The following is a 16,947-nucleotide window of genomic DNA, read 5'->3' as shown; positions in this document are numbered from 1 at the left end:
CCCTTTGCTCTTGAGAACTGGGAGCCTACTCTGCTCCATGTGTAATTTCAGAATGTGCCCAAAGATTTTAAACTTCTTTAGAGTCAAAGTGGGTATTAAGAGAAGACTAGAGCCAGTTCTTCTGGCTTTTGAAGGAGATGCCAGCAAAGCTCCCCTTGCAAACAGGCTGCCCTTGGCCACATCCTGCGGCTCCCACTAAGACAAGGGGGCAGGCTCCTGTCTCTGCATGCTCAAGTAGTTCTCTCATAAGCAAAGTGTCACCTCATCTGCAGGGAATTTGCATTCAAATTACACAGTCCTCCTAGCAGCAAAGAGACTGCAATGGCAGCTGGCAGCCTGTTCCTCTCTCTGTGGGGACCTTCAGTGCTGTAAGTATGTACGCCCGCATGGCAATCTTTGGCTTGTGGTTTCCACTGCTGGAGTAGCCTAAATTCCAGGCACTCATCTGTGTCACATAAATACTGCAGCTGGCATAGCTGCAGACATACAGATGGATTAGTGTTATAGATGGATAATGAGATGATTGGCTCTCACAATTAAGGGATAACTATTGTGTGAATATTAAGAAAAGCTTTATTGATGTATAGTTATGTTATTCTAGTTTAGATGTCCTCTGTTCTCTCCATGGTTCCCTTTACCCCTCTGTATTGTTGCCATCAGACAGCCGGGGTTGTCTCAGACAGGTAGAGAGAAGGTGTGCGTGTGTCCCTTACCTGGGGCAGTTGGGAATGGAAAAGCTTGTTGCTTAGGGGGTGAGACATGGCAACACCTGATCTCCAATCAAGTTACAAGAAAGCAGTCTCCACCGATAAATGGCAAAGAAGAGCTGACTGACAGACTTTGGGAGGAGCCAGGGCTGGCTGATGCAACCCCCAGGGGTATAAAAGACTGAGCATCCATCTTGAAGATGAACCCTCATGGTATCCATGAGGGCAGTTCTCAGTGCTATGAATTTTTCCTTATGTAGTCCTTTTGTTGTATTTTTGTCAAGGTTTAATAACCCTTTTTAAATTTTCAAAGTGAGCAGTTGTTTCTTACAATTAGGGTACAGCAGGTCATTGGTACAGAACACCCTCCCCACCTCTTAAGTGTATCATGCAGCACACCTTCCTTTTGTATGTTGGTACAAGAACCATCTTCTCTTCTCTCTTCTCTTATCTCTTCTCTCCGTGCTGGCTAGTGCACCTCAGGTCAGGTCCCCATCCCTTTTGAATACAATTAGAAAAACTTGCAACTGCAACATCTAGGTATTTGCTGAGTTTTATTCCAGCACCAAAAGCCCCTGCAAGGGATCTAACCTCTTCTTTGTAGTGCTGGACCCTTCAACATTGCTATGTATCCTCCAGAGAAGAAAAAAGGGTCTCAGGAGCTTGCAGCAATCCTCATCTCATCTAGATCTATGCAAAGAGGATATCAAGGATCCTTTTAACATTCCCCATTAAAACTGTAATAGTTACACTGCACATGAAGTATATTTCTCTGACCCCCATCCTTCTAGTCTTCCTCTGTGGCATAAGGGAGAGGGAGATGAATAGATATTTCAGCCCAGGGAAATTAATGGTGAAGCAGAGCCCCCATGGATGGACTTGATGGCAGAATGGTGGAGCATGCACGTAAGCTGAACTTTCTGGCCTGTCAGAATATCCCAAAATGTTGTCTGCTGGTAAAAGCATTTTTCTACAGTGCTGAGGCTGTGCTTCCAACTGCTGGAGAAGCTTTCTGACTGCAGAGACAGTTTGAGAAGACCATGTTAGGTCTTCAGGTTCTGGTGAGACCATAGTGGGTCTTTGAAGACTAGATGTTCATGGAGCTGTAGCCAAAAACGGGCTAGGTTCCCTCTCCTTTCTCCCTGTTCTCCTTAGGGCTTTGATGACACAATTGCCCACAAAGCCTAGAGGAGGCATTTTTGAACCTTCTTGGCAAAAAGAACAATATATGAACAGTGGGGGCAAAGCAGAACTCAACACTCTTCAAAAAAAGGAAAGGAAAAGTGCAAGCTGAGACAACCCATTATCCAAGGTGATTAAGGGAAATTGTAGATTAAATGTATATCCATGTATTGCTGGCTTATCAGTCAGATATCAACATGGAGTGGAGGGGAGAAAGATTTCTCATCACATCTTCTCTGGCAGCCACTTCCTGCTCCTTTGAACCCCCAGAAATGTTCAACACACTTTAAAGGCACATGTGCTGAGGGCTCTGGGCAGGCATGGTCTATGAATGCAGTTCCTAAAGGTCCTACCCACTTTTGCCATGGGACACCTGGAAATTGGTCCCACTAGCTGCAAGTGTGCGGGCTGTGGATCACAGACTCATCTCTGCAACAGAGAGGAAAAGAGTAAAAATAACAAGAGCTCATTAAAAATATAGAAACAGAGGGAGTGTGAATGTGAAGAGCGGGTAGGACACATGTAAGTTCAAGTTACTGAGTCCTAGAGCTGCTCTTTAAGCAAACAAATTCACCATAATGCATTTTTCAGTGGAGAGAGATGGAAACCTTCACATCATCCAGCCTAGCCACTGAGTCCTTGCCTGGTCTGGGCTGCTGACCCACACTGAGCATCTGAAAGAGGAGATGCCAGAGAAAGTTGAATTAGAAATCTCAACCAAGCTTGTGAATGCAGTGATTTTCACCTCCAACCACCACTTCCAGGCTAGAGAAAGTTCACAGGATGTATGTGACAACCCAGCTGGAAGAAATAGAGCAAGGCTTAATGATACAAATCTAGAGGTGCCCTGAGAGAAGGCAGATAAAGTAAGGGGGGAGAGTTGTTTGGTTTCAGGATTTTTATTTATATGCCCCAGGGGAAAGCATAAAACTTAAGTTCTTTTTATTCTCAGGCCATTATGGTCTGAAGTTTTGTCTCAGTTAAGAGACAAGTTTAGGAGAAAAACACTCTGGAATGAGTATTTCTTCTAAGAAAAGGATTAAAACAATCCATATCCACCAATAAGAAATGAATACTAATGGATAAAAGAGAATAAAACCCCAGCCTTTTATTGACAGAGTGCCCACATGGCACAGGAAAAGGCTAAAATGCTAAATATTGAAGTCAGACCTCACCCCACACACACATGCACACTGGAAAAAAACCCAAAAATGCCAGAGAAAGAGATAAAAAACAACACCGGATTGCCATGTGGTGGGTAGAATATGGCATGGACTTTCAGGGAAAACAAACAAAAAAAAGCCCAGGAGATTCAAACAGCAGTTCGGACAAACAGATGTGAACCTGATGAATGTCTGACCTCAGTCTCCCCCCCTCAAAGCAGATGAAGCAGGTGGGCTTGGTGTGCTTTTGTGATAGATGAGTAATGCAATGATTGACTCTAACAATTAACAGACAAAGGTCATGTATATAGGTTAAGAAAAGTTTTATGGATTTACAGTTATGTTTTACCCCTTCACATTGTTATCAAGAGACAGCCGGGACTGAGAAATCTGGGAGGGTTGGCTTGTCACTGTGGTGACATCTGACCTTCAGTCAGGATTTGAGGAATTGATCTTCACTGGACAGTGAAGAAGGGGTCATTGGACAGAACTTTGGGAGGGGTTAAAGAGTTAAAAGGTGAAACCTCCATTGTGTGGGTGAGCACATGGTGGGGAAATCCTTTGTAACATTTTCTCTATTCAGTCTTCTGTTGTATTTTTGGCAAGGATTAATAAACCTTTCTAAATTATGAAAAGTGAGTAACCATTTCTCACATTTTCTCCCTCCAGTTCGGCTTTTTCTGAGCAGTTTGGCTGAAATGGAGTGGCCCCTCACCTTTCCCGCTGGTCCCAGTTGGCCGACTCCTCTCCCAGTGGTCATCCTCTCTGATCTCAGACCAAAACCAAACCGTCCAGATCACTCCAAAAAGCCACCAAAGTATTGCTGCTGCAGCCAAGGCCAGGGAAAGGGAAAAACGAACTTCTTGGCTAAGCTAACAAAAAATCAAGATAGCCAAGCAAATACCCAGACCACACGGCAGGCTGGACACCTGGTGTGAGATAAAACAGCTCACTTTGAAAATTTAAAAGGGCTATTAAAACCCTTAGGCAAAAATACAACAAAAGGACTACATAAGGAAAAATTCACAGCGCTGGGAACTGCCCTTGTGGATACTACATGGCCAGTTCATCTTCATGGACGCTCAGTCTTTTATACCCCTGAGGGTTGCATCAGCCAGCCCTGGCCCCTCCCAAAGTCTGTCAGTCAGCTCTTCTTTGCCATTTATCGGTGGAGACTGCTTTCTTGTAACTTGATTGGAGATCAGGTGTTGTCATGTCTCACCCCCTAAGCAACAAGCTTTTCCATTCCCCACTGCCCCAGATAAGGGACACACGCACACCTTCTCTCTACCTGTCTGAGACAACCCCGGCTGTCTGATGGCAACAATACAGAGGGGTAAAGGGAAGCATGGAGAGAACAGAGGACATCTAAACTAGAATAACGTAACTATACATCAATAAGCTTTTCTTAATGTTCACACAATAGTTATCCCTTAATTATGAGAGCCAATCATGTCATTATCCATCTGTAACACCTGGCGAGTGAGACTCTCCATCCCCCCCCACCCCCCTTAAAGATACAGCACCCATTTTTGGGCATAAAGCAGATGATCAGTGAAGAGACTAATCATCATAAATCACCCCAAGACAGTTTTCAATTCGGAACCCTCATCTCATGGTAGGATTTATCTTTTCCAGCCTGCCCCTCTGCAGAATACATTTTGGTATTTGGCTGGCACCACATCAAACACTTCCAGCGCCTGATCTGAAGCAAAACATTACAAATCAGATATGGCCAGGCTTGAAACACCACCAGCATTATTACAGCAGAAACACCCTCTGGTGACATTAACGAGCTCTTTGAAGGAGGGCACCAGTAGGATGATCCACCCATTCCCTGCAGACAGTGAGCCGGGTAAAGAAAGAAGATGCTTCAGCTTTTCCTAAGGAACTACTGCAAAGTGAGCGATTATCTGCTGCCCAAATGTGAAATTGGCCAAGGGGGATGGTGGGCTGGGATGGGGGCAGGGAGGGAGCCTTCATGTGATATTTCACATTTCCTCAGCTAACAGTAACTACACAGCACATTTTTGTTCTTGCTGGCATTCAAGAGCCTCCAGAAGAGGGGATTACGCTGCTGGGATAAGGCTTGCCTGCTTATCTGATAGAGCCTAGCTGGAGATAAGGGCTCCTTTTATGTCTGTCCCTTTTAAAACTGACCCTATCATCCTTTGCTTCTCTTGGTTCAGAGCCAACCGGTGATACCTAGGTGTTAAAAATGGGACCAGACTCCCAGTACTAAAAGTGATTTCAACATTTATTATAATAAAAAGGCTTAAAGCAAGGGGCCCGCGGGCTGAGCAGGAGCGTTCCCGTCGAGGACGCTGCAGTGCCAGCGCTGGGTCTTCTTGAGCAGTGATGTCCCCGATGTCCCAGGTGGTGTGGCACAGATTCAGTGGGTCAGATGCCCCTTTTTATCCTGTTTTTTGTTCCTCTGGGTTGGTTTCTTTTTGGGTCCTTCATTTGTATGAAGGTTTAAGGTGCTCGATTGCAGGCTGGCTCGTTTCGCTTGGGGGGTGGTGCACTTTACTGAGGTGTGTTATGGTACGCTGAGAACCGTATAACGACCCTTTTAACCCCCTTTACCATAACCAAACTAACAGTACATGCTTAACAATTATCAACTATTTTACAACAGTTTCCAACCTACTTCTAACAATTAGGTAAGCAAAAAGAAAGAAATTTGCTGGTAATGGCTGAGAATCCACCTCACCCTTTCTACCCCAGCCATGAAATGAGTCCCCAAGGCTTGAAGTATATTGATATGCCATGCTTTTCCACTTGAACAGCCATCAGAGTCAGAAAATTGTCTTCCCAGCACAGATGCCAGGCACTTGGGACTCTAGACCTGCCCCTTCCATACACGACACCAATTTTTGGAAATATAAAGAAGCCTTGCAGAATGTTAGGAATGTAATTAGTAATTTGTGGAAATAAACGCTGTACAAAATATTAAGTGTATGAAATAAACTGTGGAAGGGGGGGGAAGAATCCCTTTTTCCTTCAGGTTGGGAATTCTTGGCCAGATGACCCACAGCAGATGGATATCACGGCATTTGCATCCAAAGAGGACTCCAGCTGCACCAAGGATGAGCATTCAACAGCACCTACGCCCAAAGAAAGACGCCAGGTGCTGATGGCCCAGACGAGATGCCTATCTGAGGGGGGGGCCAGGATCATCATCACCCTGAATCTGAATGCCAGATTCCGGGAACCAGGGAAGTGCATCGTTCTATTCCTGGATGAAGGCTTTGTGCAGCCCAGGCCAGAGAAAGATACCAACATGAATATGAAGAACTCCGAAAGAAACAAAGACTTTCTGCCGCGGGCGAAATAAACTGTATAAGAACTGCTACCTCGAAGCAGTTGGTGTGGACGGGGAGAATCTGGTCTTAGCGAAGACAGGTTCCACGTTCACCCGTATCATCGACCGGGGGTGATACGCTGTCCGTTTTTGGTGGTGGCTATCAGACTGTTATTACGGTCGCGAAATAAATTTTATTTTTCATATTTTTATTACAATTGGCTGACTCGCAATTTTCATTTATAACACAGAATATGCACAAAAGAGCTGGATGGATGGAATCCTACCCAGCCAGCTGCTCATCTGCCCCAGAATCTGGTTTTCTATGCTTCAAGACTTCCCTACATTATTACATTACTTAGTTTTATTTAGGTTATGATTAAGCATCCCTTGCCAGGCTTGTGCTATGATATGTGAGAGGATATGTCCAGCCCTGGAGCACATAGAGGCTTCTTCCAATCAGGCATTGTTTCCATTCAGAGGCAGAGATTAAACTAAGCTTCTCTGTCCAAGCCTCAAGAATTGCCATTGATTTATTCACCCTTGCCTTAAGTGCCATGAAAGGAGCCCTAATGTATCCCTCCCAGAAAAAGGCATCTCACTGTCCTGGCCAGCTTCAGAGACAGAAAGATTCATCCCACCATCTCAGTCCTCACTCTTGTAATACTCAGAGATATTGCTCCACTCCTGAGTGTTTTTGCATTGAAACAGGGAAGACAGTGAGCTGCTGCAAACCTTACAGCCCTAGTGACAGAAAACCCTGATTTACACCTAGGTAACACCTGTCACCTGCTTTAAAGTGTGGCTTGAGAAAAGAGCTCTGTCTCTTCTACATGGCTTGCTTTTTTACCTTGCATTTTTTCCTACCAGTGGGTAGGAGAGAGGGAGAAGAGAGAAGAGGGAAGAAGAGAGGGAGAAGGAAAAAGAAAGGGAGAGAGGGAGAAGGAGGAGGAGAAGGGGAAGGACAAGGACAAGGACAAGGACAAGGACAAGAGAAAACAAGCACCCAAGTTAGTAAAGGTATAATAAAGCTGGAAGGTAGTAATACTGTGTATGGCTCAGTTTGGAGAAGTCAGCAAGGACCCTGCTGTATATAAATCCCACCATGGCTGCCTCCTCATGCTTTGATCAAGTGTGATTGCTAAAACATGCAAGCCACAAACACCTACTCCCTGGCTATTTCACATACCCCATTAACCAGGTCCTGAAACTCAGACAATCCCTCAGCTGGAAGCAAAAGAAATAGAGGAAAACATTTAACCACCAGAAGGTGCCAGGAAGGCCCTACAGGACATAACACCCCAGGCTCACCATGTGGTGGTGTATCCCCAGGACAGAATTGGAGAGGTGATGGAGCACAGAGCAGGTGAGGGCAGCAAAGAGGATTTGGGTGAACAGAGACTGTACAAGGTGATGGGATAGAAATTTTGAAATTTCTACAGAAATCAGTAATATGCAAGAGACCCTGATCAGGCTGATGTGTCACCCAAACCAGCTGTTATGTGCTGCTGGTGGGACACCAACCACAGATTTGAACAGTCTGGCACATTGATGGTGCAGGGGGTCATTTGGTATATCACCTGCATCTACCTGCACTCTGGGGCTTAGAAAGCCATGGCTCCTCCAGTGGGATGCAGTCCTAGCTCCATCAGCTTGGGCCCAGGCTCAGCTGGGTCTACAGGAGCAAAATTTTATGGCTTCCAAAATTTCCATTACCCAATTTTGGATTTCATCAGGACCCTGCTGTGGCCCCTGGCAGCAGCCAAGGCTTCAGCTTTGAATCACATCAACAGGGCAGCACTTAGTGATGGAGTGGAAATCCCAAAATTGAGTGTACCCATGTGCTGTGCATTTGATCACCAGCATAAGTGTTTGCTGTTCCTGCAGGAAGGACTTTTATCCCTAGGTCTTCTGCCCCCAAAAGATCTTTTCAGACACACTCACACAATTTCAGCAGAAACTGGATCCAAAGCAACATAAAAAAAGCAGTCATATATCCACATGAGTAGAGGACACACAAAGTAATACATTCACAAGAGCAGCAGAAATTCATCGATCTGGAATTACACTTTCGTATATAACTTTCCCATGCAAGCCTTTGAAAGAAAACCAGATTGCAAAGAATTGTGTCATGCCTTTCAAAAGCTGGCAAGTACCTAAAAATGTGTCTGCTTCTCCAAATGATCCATCTAACTTAGTTAAAAAAAAAATTAAAAATCAGGGTATTTTAGGAACGGTTATGCCACAATTTTCCACCACTATTTTGGCACAAACTCAAGGCTTGTCTTCTGATGGTTTCAAAACTTTCATTTTAACCTTTGAAAAGCAGCCCCAATGCAGACTGCCAGCTCACGTGGCCCTTTGAAAAGTCAGCCTCAGACTGGTCCCTCTGAGCATACATTTCACCTCCTCCCATTCTTGCTGTATGGTTCTTTATTTCTTATTTTGGTCTCCTCTCCAGATTTGCTTTGCTGTGCTGTGTACAACAGAAAGTTGCCTTTGACTGATAAACAAAGTGATATTTGTGCATGAGAAGAAACTCCTTTGGGTTATTTTGCAGTCAAGGAGGCTACAGGAGGCCAAAACTAACTATTGATTAATATGATGGAGCCAAACCCAGAGTCCTTTCAAATCCCCCTGGTTTTCCATTACATTCCTTAATGAACTCACAGGATGGATTTTCCCTGTTATGCTTTCATCTGCAGACCTTCTACAACAATTTGGGAAGGGGGGGAGGAGGAGAGAAGTTGTTTGTTTGGGGGTGTTTTTGTTTGTTTAGGGTTTGGGGGTTTTTTGTTGGCATCCCCGTATGTCTTCTTTCAGTCAATGTGAACCACCACAAGTCCTCAGTCCTCCACCCCAATACAACCTGGATCCAACTTCTGGAGTCTAATGCAGCAATAACAACAAGGACTGAAGGCTGATATCCCTACTGCCTGGCACAGATTTTGGCATGAATGCCATAGATCTGCAGTGCAAATTTTCATGCAGAGAAGAAACAAAGGTTTCTTTCCTCACTGACTGCAGAGCCTTTTCATGGTCACCATTGCATCCACTCAGAAGGGTAAGCAGTGCTGAGTGGAACCATGTTCATGGCCACATTTGTCTTTATAATGCTTAAAAACCAATAAAGTCTGTCTTTCCTTCTGCAGCCTGGACCTTGGAGCACTCAATACCAAGCTGTAATGGAAGAAATAGAAGGAGACATGGGACAGTTGAACCATGCACAAAAAAAATTAAAGAAAATTACTAGTTTCAAACCCAGCACAGATATGGGGAGGCAATGGGATTTGGTCTCTGAAAGGATCTTTCATGGTGAGTCCAATTTCATGCTTCCATACATAAAGAGCTTGATTGGTTTCCCAGTCATTGCTTTTACTGTGTTCATCAATTTCAAAAGCTTTGACAAGACAAGCTGTAAAGAATCCCCCAAAAGCACCTTGGGGAACAACCCCTTGCTTTTCAAATAAGACCAACAGAAAATACATGGTGAGTAGCAATTCTGCCTCAGCAAGACAAATGGATCAAAATTCTCCCAGGTCTTTTCTAGCTCTCACTCCTGGGAGACTTGAGCCTAGACCCCAGGTCCCAATGCCTCTCATGCCATGGAGTCGCATACATTTACCCTGGCTGAAGGTTTGGACCTTGTGTTGAAGCTGACTAAGAAGAGTGTCCTTTAAAGCACTTCACAACTTGTTAGTCTCACCACAGACAATTGGGTCACAGTAATCCCTTGCTGGGGATGGTGAGGTGCCCCCCATTTTTTGGTCCTCATTAAAATTTTTCTGTGTCTTTTTCAGTCTTATTTTTTTCCTGGAGTAAGTGTTGATGGTGCGTATATAAGGCCCACAATAGCAGCAGGAAGGATATTACACCTCATGCATTGACTTGTAGTGGGAATTTCCTTAGCTATCCCCAAAGCTGAAGAGACAGGAAAGCCAAATGTGAAAAACAATATGTGGGGAGATAATCTTGATAGCCAGATCACCCCAGAGTTTTGTAATGTGAGTTGTGAAAATCTACTGCATAAATAAATGCTGCAATCCTCTTTTTTATGAGGAAATTGAACAAAGTGAAGCTTTTGAGGTACTCACCAGCTAAAAAATCTGCCTGACGTGCAGCAAACATGGCATGGGTTTCTTTCTCTTCCTACCTCTGCTTCTGTTTCTTTCTGTGCCAGGCATTGCCCCACTAAGCATTTCCTCAGTCCTCTGAGTGTGACTCTGCTGTAGGACCAGGTATGCACTACAAGCCCATGACATCCCAGTGTCAGTCATCCCATGAGCAAACCCTAAACGTTATCCCAAGAGCAGTCATTGAAGCCAGACTCAAGACACACTTTAAGACAACAATGAAGGAGGTTCCAGATAGTTTACCAAATTGGACATACTCCAAAGGTGCGTCCTCATATGAGGTGCTCTGGCTGACCCCCTTCACCTGAACTCCCAGATACCTTTCTTCACACACATCTTCATTTATACTTTTCCTAATTTCTGTCTCAGCTCAGTACCTTTGCCAATAGGGCTCATCCTCCTTTGAAATCTGAAAGAGGACAAGTCTTGCTTTATATGGGTGATGCTAAGAGGCATAAGAAAGATCATTTGGGTATTCTGAAATATTCCAGTGCCTCACAGCCTACATCAATCAAAGATTTACAGTGGTTGTACCAAAGAGGGCACTTGGTTGGATTTGGATGACAGTGAGTTGTACTGAATGCAGCTAGGGAGGGAAGAGGGACTCATCATGTGCTTACACTGATATTTGTTCCCAACCTGAGGAGCTCTCTGACTTTTGTCACTCACACACTCACCTGCCCCTACTCATGCCAGATCAAACTGTTTTCTATCAAGATCCCCAAATCTAAGGTCTTCTCTAGGTCACCAGGTTAAACTGTGTATTTCACTACCACAGGGCATGGGGACGCTTCAAGCAGGGCTTTATCTTGGTCTGGTAAGAGGAAATAAACCAGCTCCAGGGTGTTTTAATGTGTGTCAATCCATATTCACATATTCCTGTGCAAACACAGGAAAGAGCTGCAGCCCACACTAAGCACAGTCCAATGAGCACACAAACTCTGGTATGTAAACTGGTCGTACATATAAGACATATTATTTCCTCACAGATAAATTAATTTTGACTTTCTGCAAACTGCTGGATGCTTTCTTGTTTTTTGAGAAAGAGTTAGGACTTTATTGTATCCAGATGAAGAGTATTAAACAAGGGCATAGGTGGTGGATATTTTCCTCAAAAGACTTTTAGGCGGATGTCTCAAGCCTGTCCTCTGCATAAAGATCAACAAAATTCTTCTTTTCCAACTCTTATAGTTGTACTTGTGTTTGTGTTCTGGAGTCTCTAAGCACCAACAGGATGGAAGAGAATGATGATAAAAGATGTGGAAGATGAAAGAAATAATCCATGGATAAGAGCATTGGAAATGTTGAACTTCTTCCTGGCAAGTGTTTATAAATTATTGTCTTGACATGAGGTTTGTAGACCTGGGAGGATGCAGATGGGCAATTCAGTGCCCAGTCCAGCCATCAGGTCCAGCCAGGTGCTTTAAAGTGGGTAGAACACTTTACCCCCCACCCAAGAGCTGTGTGGACTGAGCTCTGCTCTCAGCTGGGCACATCCAGAGCCCTCCTCCACATTTTACACCCTACCCCAGAGCAGGACCCTCTTTTGACCTCCTGACTGTGCCATGCAAAATGAGCTAAAGTGAGAGGGGCTGCCAGGAATGGATCAGAGCCTTGAGCAATCCCATGTCCTGTCTCAGACACTGACAAAGAACAAATGTGTTGGGAAAACTGCAAAAAAACCCAGAATAAGCAAATGTGGGTCAATAGCAGCAATCTCTTTCAAACTTCCACCAAATATTGACTTAAACTCCCAGTGCAGACATGGACAAATATTGCCTCATCAGAGCTTTTGGGGGGATTAAAATGTCTTTTCAATGGAAAATCTACTCTTCTTTATTTGTTTCTATCCAACTGTTCTGAGTTTTTCACTTCTGAAGGAAAAGCTCAAGTATTTTAATTTTTGGTCTCTCTGTTCAGAAATCCTTCCACCTCCCTCAGAGAAAAAAACATGACACATTAAAAAGAAAAAAGTAAAAAAGGCAGTTGGAGTTTTACAACAGATTTATACTGGAGACTAAAGATTCACCTCCCTTCAGAATCTCTGTTTTTCTTTGTATCATAAAAGCTAATTATTTTATTTCCTGATGCTCTTGTTATCTGCATAAACATGCATTGCCATGGTGAGTGTGTGTCAGGGTCATGGCATTTTATTGTACTGTGCTGATTTTTTCCTGAGGCTGATAATTTCCTGAATAGTCAGTCTTGACATTTAAACAGGGACATATTTGTGACAAGAAACAGAGAAAATGTATCCACAACTGAAGCTGGATGAATAAACAGAACAAGGCAAAAAATTCTTGAAGTACAACAAAGAAAAGGCTGAAAGAGAGAGGGGAGTTAAGTGGGTTTAGCCAATAACTTTTACATCTGTGTCAACCATATATATCACCAGAACGTTCAACTGCAGTAGAGTTAACAATACAAACCTGTGGCTGGCAAAGCCATCCTCTTATGGCTATTCAGTTATTCTATCCCTCAGGCATTGCTAGGAAATTAGTTTAGCCTCTTCTTTAACTTCCCTGCACCCACCCTTGCCTGTGCATGCCAGGCAACTGTCATCTTCTGACCCATCCCTTGCTCCGCAATATCTTTCTCCTCTCCTTCAAATAAATTACCGTCTGCAGGATGTTGTGATGTGTGTGTCAAGCCCATGGCTCAAATTAAAGATTATCAGCCTGTATATCTGTATCCAAAAATGGCCACAGGATCACAGTGTTGTTTGGTGGGACATGAATCTCCAATCCACTTTCTGTTGGGTCAGAAAAGGCTGCTGGTGATTACTGTCACCAGCAGCCTTCCCTTACCCCTGTAGAGACACTGGGATGATGCTAAAACACTGGGAGAGCTGAGACTGCTCAGCCTGAAGAACAGAAGGCTCCAGACAGACCGTAGAACCCCTGTCAGTGCCTAAAGGGCTGCAAGAGAGCTGGAGAGAGACTTTGGACAAAGGTCTGGAGTGACAGAACAAGGGGGAATGGCTTCCCACTGCCAGAGGGCAAGGTTAGGCAGGATATTGGGAAGAAATTCCTACCTGTAAGGGTGGTGAGACTCTGGCACAGGTTTCCCAAAGAAGCTGTGGCTGCCCCATGCCTGGAAGTGTTCAAGGCCAGGTTGGATGTGGCTTGGAGCAACCTAGGACAGTGAAAGGTGTCCCTGCCAATGGCAGGGGGGTTAGAACAAGATGCTCTTGAAGATCTCTTTGCACCCAAACCATTTGCTGATTCTATGGAAACAGCATTGCTCCCTTTCCCTGCACACATCACTGGTGGCTGTCCCCAGGAGCAGTCAGGGGATTACTGATGGGCTGCTGGGAGGTACTGGTGTACGATGATCCTGGGTGAAGAAAGGCTACACTATTGGTGCTCCCTGCACAGAAGAAGGCACATGTCTTCTTCTAAACCATGCACTTCTCATGGAGAGGATGGACAGGGTGATGGAGCAGAGACCATAACTATGACACTGTCCTGGACTGTCAAACAAATTGCATTCTATTTGCCATCTGTATGGCAGTTGTCTACTGTTAAGTGGGCAGTTTTCCTTATCTCTTCCACAACCGGAAAGACATCTGCTGATAACAGGCTATTGAATTTCACTGCATGACTGATAAGAACTACAGCATCCCATTGTGAGATGTTCCGCCCAGAGGGGAGAGCGAAGCATTCCTACCCCAATATAATGTGGAGATTCTGGGACACCAGCACAGCTTTTCTGCACTGGATTTCCCAAAAGAACAGCTGCTCTCTTCCCCTGGATCTTCAGAGGAAGACTATACCCTTTCTACAGGATCCCTGCTCCAGCAGAACCTGACACTCCAGGAGGACCGCAGCCACAATTCCAACTGAACTGCTACCAACACCCTGACCAACAGGATACCAGGTTGTATTCTGACTCTGTCAGTGTTGTTTTAGTTTACTGCTTTGTTTATTTTATCTTTTTATTTTCTTCCTTATTAAAGAACTCTTATTCCTGCTCCCATATTTTTTGCCTGAGAGCCCCTTAATTTAAAATTTGTAGCAATTCGAAGGTGGGTGGGTGGTTTACATTTTCCATTTCAGGGGAGGCTCCTCCCTTCCTTAGCAGACATCTGTCTTTCCAAACCAAGACAGACACCCAGACATGAGTAGTGAGATAACCTTGCAGACGCATCTCTGTGGTGATGAACCACAGAGGTTCTCCACATCTGCTACCTGGTTTGAGGCACAAAGCAGGACAGAAATCTTCACACACAGCCCTGCTGCAAGGGCAGCTCCTGAGAGGCGAGGTTTGTGTTTGTGGTGGGGGTGACTTTCCTTACACACTAATCTGCTACTGATTAGCAGGTATGATTTCCATCACACTAGGTCTTCTGCAGGTTTGGAACAGGAGCAACAAAACTATCTAGTGGTTATACCCTGCTAGGAAATGCTCAGATTTGAATGAAGAATGTTGATTAACTCAAAGAAAAAAATGAGTTAATTGCAAAGAGGGTGGCAAAATAGTTATCAGACCTTTTGGGAGGGGATTAAAAACATCTTTTCAATGGAAAGAGAAAATCTACTCTTTTTTTGTTTGCTTCTGTTCAACTATTCTTTCTCTTCTAATTTCCTATGGGGAAAAAAAAAAAGAGTTTATCACTGGTGGGAAATGGAAAGCATGATAGCTTCATGGAGAAGGAAAGAGATGTTGTTCCTCTGGCTCTTTTATTTATTAGTGAAAAAAACATTGTGAAGAAGAGAGAGCAGAAAGAGAAGCTCATCATATGCCTTCTGATCTCCCAGACTTGAGTCATACTCTGGGTTTCCCCTATGGAATAAGCCTCCCATCCAATCCCAAACTGGCACAGAACAAACCAACCAGAACACAGAAACTCCAATGCATTTAATTTGTGTTTTAGATTACCTTTGAGTGTTGCTATCTTGATTGCGTGTCTTCTGACATTTTCCAGGCTAGTGACTTATTTAAATTATTGTAGTTATACGGAGGGTTTTTCCAACACTATTTGAAGACCTTCTCACAAGAGTCCCAGGTAGCTGCCAAGGGCCTGGGGAAGAAATGACACCCACCTGCTGCCTCTCTATGTCTTTATTTATGGCAAACTTTGAGGAGCTGGGCTGAAACCAAGCACCAGGCTGATACCTGACACCATCACTGCGGAGATGCTTGCTGATTTACACTGGGGAACAAAGCCAAAAATACAACTGTATGAGGAGAAGGAGTTGGCACTGCAAAATATGGATGTATGCAATCAGCCAGCATGTGAATGGAGGCAGTCCATTTCAGAACAATAGTTTCGCTCCTCCTGTACCTTTTTTATTTTCCATGTTAAAAGAAAAATCTCCAGTAGCTGCTACCTGCTGTTAAAAACTTCACATTTCTCAAGGTCATTGACACACAGAATGTGAAAGATCTGCCTCTAAGCTTGGACCTCAATTACCCTACTACAAACCTTAAGTGATGACATGTGCCTCGCAGCTGTTAATGCAGTATTTTATCAAAACTTAGTACTGTTCTGATGGAGTCTTCAAATGTTGTTGGCACCAGGGACTTGCCAACGGTTTGTGGTGCTGGTTGTTGGAGGTGGGGGGTTGGTTTCAGGCAGCTGATGTTGCTGTCATGGAATCATCTTAGTCTGGGACAAGAAAGGCCAAAACACTTCTTGGGTTGCATCCAAAATTCCCCATGAATTGGTCCCATCCCAGCAAGGGATGGAGCTTGACATTTTATGAAAAGTCCCAAAGTTGAGCAGAAGGAGAACTGAAGTGGCTTTACTGTAGCTTTTTCCTTTCACAAACTCCAGGCTAAGAAATAACAAGACAATGATAAGTATGGTCACCAACTGGATCATCTACACACATCTATTCTTTTGAAGGAACCATGCAAAAAGAAAGGACAGATTTGCTGCTGGTGTTGGCCAAGTGTAGTATCTGATCTTAAAAGTTTAATATCTGATATGTCCTTGATGAGAGGATTTTATATTAAACAGACTTTGGGGCATGGGAGTTGGACCTGGAGCTTGCTCTCTCTACTTCAGGCATTGCCCCATTATTGCAGTGACTCTGGGAATGGTGCACTGATAGGTTTGAGTTGCACCAAAATGAGGTGGGTCAGAAGGTCAAAGAAGGTGAATCTTTCTGTTTACTCTGCCCTCATGAGACCCTACCTGGAGTTCTGCATCCAGCTCTGGGGTCTCCAACATAATAATGACATGGACATGTTAGAGCAGGTCCAGAGTAGGGACACTCCAAGAGCTGGAGCCCCTCTGCTCTGGAGACAGGCTGGGAGAGCTGGGGCTGTTCAGCCTGGAGAAGAGACGGCTTCAGGGAGAACTTAGAGCTTCCAGTGACCAAAGGCGGCTTAGAATAGAGAGAGCAGCTTTTTTTATATGAGCATATAGTCATAGGAAAAGAGGAAATGGTTTTAAACTAGAAAAGTAAATTTGATTAAATGTTAGGAAGAAATTCTTCCCTGTGAGGGTG

At 44.2% G+C, this 16,947-nt stretch overlaps 1 non-coding gene across 1 annotated transcript; it reads left to right on the top strand.

The window, feature by feature from the left end:
* Window positions 1-16,365: 16,365 nt before the first annotated feature.
* LOC121345485 lies at window positions 16,366-16,547 on the top strand. Its single transcript, XR_005953976.1, has one exon. It is a non-coding gene; the product is annotated as a U2 spliceosomal RNA (small nuclear RNA).
* Window positions 16,548-16,947: the final 400 nt, after the last annotated feature.

The sequence above is a fragment of the Onychostruthus taczanowskii genome, unplaced genomic scaffold, assembly GCF_017590055.1.
Source record: "Onychostruthus taczanowskii isolate IOZ18803 unplaced genomic scaffold, ASM1759005v1 scaffold73, whole genome shotgun sequence".
NCBI classification, from domain to species: domain Eukaryota; kingdom Metazoa; phylum Chordata; class Aves; order Passeriformes; family Passeridae; genus Onychostruthus; species Onychostruthus taczanowskii.
This window is presented reverse-complemented; position numbering and strand designations above follow the sequence as displayed.